This window comes from Pistacia vera, unplaced genomic scaffold (genome assembly GCF_008641045.1).
Source record: "Pistacia vera cultivar Batoury unplaced genomic scaffold, PisVer_v2 Contig42, whole genome shotgun sequence".
In the NCBI taxonomy this organism is placed as follows: domain Eukaryota; kingdom Viridiplantae; phylum Streptophyta; class Magnoliopsida; order Sapindales; family Anacardiaceae; genus Pistacia; species Pistacia vera.
Window position 1 is genome coordinate 503140 of NW_022196246.1, and position 7597 is coordinate 510736.

The 7597-nt window shown below is 35.4% G+C and overlaps 1 long non-coding RNA gene across 1 annotated transcript; it reads right to left on the reverse strand.

Annotated features, from left to right (window-relative positions):
* Positions 1 to 1124: 1124 nt before the first annotated feature.
* LOC116142832 lies at positions 1125 to 7025 on the reverse strand. The gene is made up of 3 exons (XR_004130051.1): positions 5973 to 7025; positions 3354 to 3578; positions 1125 to 3270 (listed from the first exon to the last, which is right to left on the reverse strand). It is a non-coding gene; the product is annotated as an uncharacterized LOC116142832 (long non-coding RNA).
* Positions 7026 to 7597: the final 572 nt, after the last annotated feature.

A 7597-nucleotide genomic window follows, 5' to 3' on the forward strand; every position in this document is an offset into this window, starting at 1 on the left:
ACTTGGTTCAATTTGGATGTATTAATAATTAATATGTTTGGTTGATAGTAATAACATATATTCTGAAATACCTTTTTACTAGAATGTCTTTTAAATGATTATTAGATATAAATAATTGAGGGCTTGTTTGTTTTATTATTTTAAACCATATTCTCTATCTTATTCCCAAATTACTTATATGATTAATTATTTGAGAAATACTACTCTATTTTTTAATTACTTTTAGACTCCTTAAGTTTATTGACTTAATTAAACACTCTTAGAAAAAAAAAGTTTAAAAATTAACAAAAACAACCCCAATCACCTATAGTTGCCAGATTTCAGCAACCACCGTTAGTGGTGACTAGAATCTGTCACAACGGCCTAAAAATGATCGGAAATGGCCGTTTATTCACTGATCTGGCCTTTTCGGCCAAATCCGTGGTGGATCTAACCAAAAAAGGCCAAATCTGGCCATTAGCAACGGTCAAAGAAATGGTCATCGTTGACGGTCAACAACGGCCAACTCTTGGCCGTCATTGACGATGAACGACAACCAACTCTTTGGCTGTCTCTGACGGCACGATCTGGCCTTTTGCGACCATCGACGGTCAGATCTGGCTGTAGATCTGACTTTTTTCGGTCAGATCTATGGTGGATCTGGTCGAAAAATGCTAGATCGACACACCACTGGCCATATTTGACTCCTCTAAGTCATAAGGGCAAATTCTGATCAGATTCCGACGGTGGTGGCCGGAATCTGGCACTGTGGTGGTGGGGTGTTTTTGTCATTTTATAAATTGAGTGTTTTGTAATTATTAACAAAGCCAATGATATTTTTGTCCATATTGTCCACTATTTTGGGGCAAAATTGGACAGAAATTATGTTTACCCAGGTGATGTTTTAATACCAACCCCCCATCAGGTAATATTATTCTCGGCAATTTATCCCCTTTTGGACACTATTTATCATCTTATTTTTCGAAAATATTTTTGTATAAAAATACCAAACACGGTAACATGCTCAATTAAACAAATATTACTCTTGTTAAAAATTTCAGCCCGATCTAAACAGGCCCTTAATGTTTCTATTTTCAATAAGCATACAAAATACTATGGAGAAAAATAAAAAAGAAACTGTTAAGAAATAGATACTTAATACTTTGGGTCTTAAGTGGAATCTTGGACTTATTTGGGTCATATATTGGAGTCCTGGACTAGCTTCTATAAATGTGATCATGCTGTCCTGTTTTTTCTCCACTCTTTGGAACTGGAATTCCAGAGCAATTTTTAAATCTTCACCAGAATTTGCATATATGTATGATCCATCAAAGTGGTTCGGATAATTATTAGCCCTCTAAAGATCATATGCACGAGGGAACAGGCTGTGAAAGATTAATCCTTTTGAGTATTCCTTTTGAGTTCTGGAACTTGTTGAGGCGGATTTGGTGAGGGCGATCACCTCATTCACTTCTAACCATCCACCTTCATTGAGCAAGACGTTTCGGTGATTGAAAATTTTCATGAACAAGAGGAACCATAAGCCCCAAGCATGATTACTGAAATTAAAGGATGCGCAAAGGGGCTTCTTGCAAGAGTGTTGGAGATCAGGACCATGACGATGTTCAAATCCATTTTCCATATTGAGCTTCCTGAACAAAGTGCAGCCGAGGACAAGTGCAGGGATTCAAAGTAAAGAGGGTCGGATTTTTCCTGTGTACTTGAATGGGTCCAGTTATGTAACCTGCATTTTTCTTTGCTTCGAGTGGAGGAAATTGAAGATTCACAAGGATCTCACAGTCCATATAATCATTTCTTACAATCTGATTGCTTGCGTGGATATCTCTACAGCTGTTTCAGTATCATAAACACCTTCATCAGCAATATCTACTCTCATTTGCGAGGCTGAAGAAAACTTAAATAGTGACACCGTGCCATTGAATTTTATAGCAGACTGTAATGTGAAGCTCAATTTGTAGCTGATATTCTTGAGAAAAGATTTTTCTGCTTTTGAGCTTGATGATGGAATGGAAGGTTGAAACCATGGAGAAATCATCTGATCACTAAGAAAGAGAGGACTTGAACAGCACTCTACAATTTTTCCTGATGAAATTTTGACTGATGCATGGAACAACATTTCTTTAAGAGAGCCATTTGGATAATGCCCTTTTCTTTTCCTAACTTGATGATGCTTCTTTGGGCACAAATTTCATACTTTCGCAATTTCAGTATACATATACTTCAAACCTGGAATTCTCAGATCCTGAGTCTCGGTGCTTTGAAATGCAATCCTATCAAAGTAGCCCGAATCCTATCAAAGCTAAACCTTTTTGAACAACATAAGAATTATCTACATATCTAGTTGTGCTCAAGATTAGGCAGGCAATAGCAATAAGCTGATTAGTCTTCACGTCCCATGACCCTTTGATAACAAATGCTGTGTTGGGATCAAAGGGCTAGTAATCGGCGGTATAGTTAGTATCAGGAAATTCTTTCAGAAATCTCAAGCTTTGTCTGTCCACTGAATATTAAATTATGATAAAAAACATCACTCGGGCAAATATGGAATGCTCTCATGAAATAGACAACAACTCTTTGAAGAATTGCAGACATTGACATATCTCAATTCTTATGCTTTGAATGAATATTCAAGTACAGAGCAAATGCTATTACACAGCTGTAAACTGAGGAATGCATTAATTGGAATACTAATCTCATCAGAAGATCCATCATCGAACTCTTCTATAAGCTTAGTAAACTTGTAATTTATTAGAGGAAAAATGATTAAGTGGTCCAAAATAATTTAAATCATTAGTCGGACTCAAGCTCTCCAAAGTTCCTCTAATCAAACTAGTAATGGTACTTGAATATTTTACAGCATATAGTTTAGGTAAATTACCTTCTTTACAGTGACTAAAACTTGATCCTACCATGCAAATCTTTGAAGAAAATATAGACCGAAATCCCTAAAATCGGGAAACTCTGTGAATTGGGATGACACCTCCTTGACATGTATATTCTGTCACACGTAAAATTCTGTACAGCATTGTATAAACTCAAGGTGCGGAGTTTCAAAACACCCTTAACCTTGAAAACGCCTTCAGATGTTCTTAAGAAATGTCTAGTGCTGAAAAACAGGCCTCAAGAGATATTCAATTAAGTTTTGATTGAAGAATCTATTACCAGTGTAATGACCATGTTGCTGAGTAAATGGGAAGTTGATGTATTCTAAAGCAGCCTCTGTTTCAGGGATGATAGGGACACAGTGATCTCTGTAAGAGACTTGAGGTTCTGCAGATGAAGCGATGATCAATTAGAAGATGGTAAAATGAAGAAAAGACAGGTATATATGAAACCATGGTGGACAACACAACCTATGTGAAGATGTAATCAGGGAAGAATTGAAAGCCATGCTCGTTTCTTCAACTGAAGAAGAAGATTTGGTAGTAATTATTGTATGCCTGGAGAGGTTTTTAAGTCAATCTCCTGGGTTCTCCGACTTCTTCAATAAGTTTCTTGATTCAGAACAAGCCGTTAAATTCAAAATGAGGGAGTTCACTCGGATTTAGCCTAAGGTAGCACTTGGTGAGTCTCTTTCCCTAAAAATAAAATCATCTGAGTCAATATATAGTTTCATCTCTCTCTTCCTCCTGGAAAATTTTCTACTTATAGCCTTATAGGTGGCCTTCAAATATATTAATAGTATAAAAAGTTTACTTAGACTAGGCCAAAGTTATAAGGTGAAACAAGTGGAGTGATATCTTCCTTTTTACTAAAACTGGATAAACTTAGAAGGAAAACATTTAGACTGGCAAATGTTGCATCAAATGGTTCACTGCATAGACATATTTGCTTGTGTTGACTAACTGAAATGGTCATTACATTATCATAGATAAAGAATCAAATATAATTTGATTGATTACTCAGTCAATTGTAATGAAGTAGCAGCATAAAACTTCGATATTCTATGAACAGCCTGAACATCCAATATGTTCTATAAACAGTTTGCAAGAATCAGCAGAACAGGAGAGAGTCATAACTCATAACTCAAATCTGATGACCTTATTCCTAAAACATAATTCATGTTAGTAGACATAATGAAGTCTTGCCGACATTGAGGGAGAAATCACAAATTTGTTGAAGCCTTGCCGGCATTTTCTACTATAAATAAGAGCTCAATCTTGCACTCTCAAGCGAGTGAGCTGAAAAATATTTAGCTTCTAAAGTGTCAGTCTCTGAGTGTCTTGGAGAGATGATAAGAGCTTGAATGTTTATATTTTGATAGTGATTTAATTGGTTTATTTATGGAAAAATGTGTTTAAAGTGTGGAATTTGGATTATTTCTTTCATAAATACCATTTATGGGATCACGGGTGCATATTGAGTGTTTTCATGCTCAAACAGGTTGTTGAGGGAAAAGAATGATGTCGATAGGATTCACGACGTGTAGGAACAAACGGCACAAGAATCGGGGTCGAAATGAAGAAGTTGTGGCACTTCGAAGATGTTACGAAAAATCTGGAAATCTTTCATTATGAGTATGCCTCGATGTTTCTGTCATAACTTGAGCTGTGGAAATCGGAATTCGACGATTCTGGTGGCGTTGGAAAGCTTATTCAGAGAGCTACAATGTTTGTGTTGATGACTTGTTCAAATTCTGAAGATTACGGATGCCTTGGACATAAAGAACGATCGCCGCGGTGACCATTTTTACTGCCGCAGCGATGGGTCACGGGTTTGTGTTAATTTACTGCCCTAATCCGAATCTAAATGGGCTAAGTTTCTAATTTTTTTTCCTAAGCACGACCAAGAACCCCAGGGATATAAAAGAGAGTTTTTAAGAAATTAAAAAGGGACTTTTGGAAGGAGAAGAGGACGGCTACCAAGTTGGAGATCGGGATCCTAAAAGTTCTCGTTCACCGATTAGAGAAGTTTATCTTTTTCTTGAATTGATGTCATTGATTAGAATGATGGATTTTTTTATTTTCATTATGAACTAATTCTCTTTTCTAGGGCTGCAAATGTAGCCCAATTTATGAACATGTGTTGACATTATTATTTTGATTCTATATTGAGTATGATTTCTAAGTTTTATTATCGTGTGTAATGCTTTTAATTCTCAGGGCCTGAGAGTTAAATGATATCATGGATTAGGTTGAAATCGAGAGATGAAACCTGATTTGTCTTAGGTAATAGAACCATAGATTGAGCGAACGCTACAGATAGGTTACCACGATCTGTGAGGCTCCGGTAAATTCCATAGAGCTTAATAATCTCTTAGCTCCTAAATCCAACTTAGAGATATATTGGGTTGTTGCTTAAGGGTTAATTTGTTAATTGCTCGAGAGAGAGTTTGTGGAATAATAGGGAGTTTGGCCTTTAGAATAAGCTTGATTAGGTTAGTAATAATTGTCAATGCATAAGATTAAATTGGTGTGAAATCTATGCCCTAGGTTTAGTCATATTGATCTTTAAATCAAAGCTTTAACAAATTCTGCATTTATTTAGTTTTTAGTTTGTTACATTGTCATTAAAACTTCTATTAAAATTATGTTTTATCAAATAGCAATAGGATATAATAGTTTGGTAATTGGTAGGTAGTTCCCTTGGGATTCGACACTCGTTTACTTGAACTTTACTACTTGCTCGTTTTCATACACTTGCGAATAGCCTGTCAAGAGACTGATACAGAAGATTGATTGTCAATAGAATTGCTCATAGGAAGATTAAGAATATTAAAAAAAAAAAAAAAAAAAAAGGGATAAAAATTAGGCTTTCATGTGGCCTAAAAGAATTAAGAATCAAAGGATAGCATAAAACAAAGTGAAGTGAGGAGAAGCACTCCTGCTGGGTGCCTCCTAATATGAAAGATTGTAGTCATTATTCTACAAATCCAAGAGTGTTTTTTTGGTAAATCTCGATGGCACAAGGAAACGTTATTGAAAATAAACAAATAAAAATACATTTAGAAAGGGGGACGTAATGAGTCTTACCCTAAAGAAACTAAATACACAGATATAAAAAGAAAATGACACGACCCATCCTGACCCTCCCTATCCTATAGGCTCTGAGTGCACCCATGAGACTCAGATGACCGAGACCTGCCATGTGAAAAAACTATAAACATGTAAAACCTGTTTATAAATCAACATAATAAAACATTTCCTCATTTGTTCATCATGAACATACATAAAACTTTCTTAGAAACTAAGGGAAAACAAGTGGTATTAGATTTTTCTATATCTTTTACAATCAATCACACAAGATAAACATGTGAAATAAAACATAATCTGCTGCGGAACAAACGTGACATTTTACACACATGATGCAATGATGACATGTGGGCTCAATGTCCAGAGGAATCACTCCTTGACACAATCTTCCTATGAACGTAGGGGAAAAACATTCTAAAAAGGGGTGAGTTGAAATACTCACTAAGTGGGGGATGGGGTAAAACATTTTTCTGAAAAACTTTTATACAAACAATGATTCTTCATGCTTACTAAAAACACTTTCAAATAAACATGTTTGCAATTTTCTCAAACCCTTACATATGAACTGGATACAACACGCTCAAAACTCTTATCTGAATACTTAAAATATAACTGTAAATGCTCATGCTTCTAAAAATAGTGTTTTCTAAAAATCGTGTTGCAACCATCTATGTCATCACTCAAAGAACACTTATGACCCTGAAAAATAATAACTATGAAAGGTCATGCTGCAAGCATCCGAAACATCACAAACAGTCACATATCTTTGAAAAGAAATAATGCCTTATGAATGTCATGTACATAACAATGACTTCGCACAATTGTGATTTAATGCAATTAATCCATAGTTTTTTGAAACTAACAACTGAATCTGATTCTGATAATCCACAAAAGAGATCATACTGCAAACAATCCACATCGTCCCTCAATGAATTCTTATTGTATTTGGAACAACATTTTTAAAACATACAACCAATGTTTATGCTTGCAAATTATTACTCAAGCATCTCAAAATTTCTCATGTCTTTAAAACAACATTAGTAAAATCATATTTCAAATGTCTAAATCAGTCTTATAAAACTAGTATTAATTATTAATAAACATTTTGATGATATGATCTAAAAACTGATTTATGAAAACTATGCACTGATATCTGATTTTTGAATACAAAAAACCTTATGTTGATAACTAAACTTTAAACTGAATATTGTAGCTTTTACTAGAACGGAAAAACTCAGAGTTGAATACTGCTTAAATATTAAATACTGAAAATTGTTTTTTTGACTCTTAACTGAAAAATGGATTTTGATACTAATATCTGAAAACTCTCACCCCAACTAGTACCCAAGGGTAATTCCATCCAACCTGGCAAGACCTAAAATTGCTCAGGTTGAAACATTAAATCCATCCTACTAGGCAAACTCAAACACTGCTCAAGCCTTTAAACCCAGCGGAATTCGCACGCTCAGGTCCGACACAACCAAATTAAATCCAACTAAGTGGAATCAGACACCGCTTAAGCCTTCGACCCAACGAGACCATGCATCACTCAAGTCGGTACAACCATATCATGTCTAACGATATCTGTCTCGCCCAGGCCTTCGACTCACTTAGGTCGGCACAAT